Source organism: Suricata suricatta, unplaced genomic scaffold (assembly GCF_006229205.1).
Source record: "Suricata suricatta isolate VVHF042 unplaced genomic scaffold, meerkat_22Aug2017_6uvM2_HiC HiC_scaffold_175, whole genome shotgun sequence".
Classification (NCBI taxonomy): domain Eukaryota; kingdom Metazoa; phylum Chordata; class Mammalia; order Carnivora; family Herpestidae; genus Suricata; species Suricata suricatta.
In genome coordinates, this window is record NW_021862105.1 from 1,149 (window position 1) to 2,514 (window position 1,366).

The 1,366-nt window shown below is 48.0% G+C and overlaps 1 long non-coding RNA gene across 1 annotated transcript in view; it reads right to left on the bottom strand.

Moving 5' to 3' along the window:
- Nucleotides 1-888: 888 nt before the first annotated feature.
- LOC115284727 overlaps nt 889-1,366 on the bottom strand; it is a 14,763-nt gene continuing 14,285 nt past the window's right edge. Inside the window, exon 3 of the long non-coding RNA XR_003905328.1 lies at nt 889-976. This is a non-coding gene — a long non-coding RNA (uncharacterized LOC115284727). The remainder of the gene's footprint in view (nt 977-1,366) is intronic.

Sequence of the window (1,366 nt, forward strand, 5' to 3'; positions counted from 1 at the left end):
CCCCTTCCTAAAGCCCATAAAAACCCTACTCAGCCCTTGTTCGGGGCGCTCAGCACGGATCCACTGCATGGGTGAAGGCTGTGAGACCGAACTTAGGCCCAGCGAGCGTAAGCTGTAAGAAAAGTGCCCTTTGCTTTTGCATGTGTGACTCGGTCTCCCTCGTGGTCTCTGGTTTTTGGGGGTGATATTGAAATCTTGGGCATTACAGCCCAACGTCCCTGTGAAGCCCGCTCAGCACCAAAGCACTGGCAAATCACGCTGCAGGGAAATTAATGCCAAGAGGGTGGCTTTTTAAAAAGTTTATTTATTTTTGAAAAAGAAAAAGTGTTGCATGTGCGGGCGCTTAGAAGCTTGTATATGAGGGTAAGGAAATGAGCAAAAGACAGTTAAAGGATGGGGATGGGAGGAACAACATGAGTGATGCCATATTGTCGCTTCATTTCTCAGATGCAAGCAGTTTTATGCAAACAGCCACGACTATGAAAAGAGTTTTTTCTAGACAATACGTCTGTCCTCACGGTTTTTGTTGAACCATATTCCTGGGAAGTTTACAGCCTCTTCTTATTGTTATTATAAGAGTGCCAAAGCGTGAAGGACATTTGTACAATAACGTTTTAACTCAAGAAGTGTGAGGGATATTTGCACAAGAACATTTTAACCCAAGTGATTGAACCTCTGAGAAACTGGGCCGGCCGCAAGGGCTGTAAAAGGCGCGAGCGCTTTGCTGGATCACACTCTCCCTACTGGCTGCGTGCTGCTGCTTCCCACAAGAAAGTCGGTGTGGGGGAGAGAGAATCCCACGCAGGCTCCAAGCGGTCGGCGCAGAGCCCTATGCTGGGCTTGAATCCACAAACGGTGAGATCATGACCAAAGATGAGGTTGGATGCTTAAAGATTGAGCCACCCAGGCGCCCCAGGAAGGTGGCTTTTTCACAAGGATGAATGAGACAAGATGAAGAAATACTTTCCTTTCTTTCCTAGGCAGAGAGTAAGAAGAAACACTGCACAGTTTAGAGGGAAGGGCGGAAACCAAGCGGATGCCACAAAGCTGACACCGCTATGGCTAAGCATCACCTAAGTTTCTTCGGGACACAGCCAGATGGGCATCTGACTGGTCTCCTCATTAGAGGGGGCACCCCTACCCCTTTGTCTGTCATTGCGACACCACCTTACAGAAACATTATGGGGTTGGAACTAGGCAAAGAAGGGGTTTTCCGGAGACTATGAAATTAAGATGACCCCCAGCAAATTAAGGACCCTATGTTAGTTGGAATGGCCCACTTTTGGGGTCGGGTGGCTCTCAGAAGAACCTTAGATATCCCAATGATCCAGTGCATCTGGCATGTTATTACCAGAGACCCAGTTTA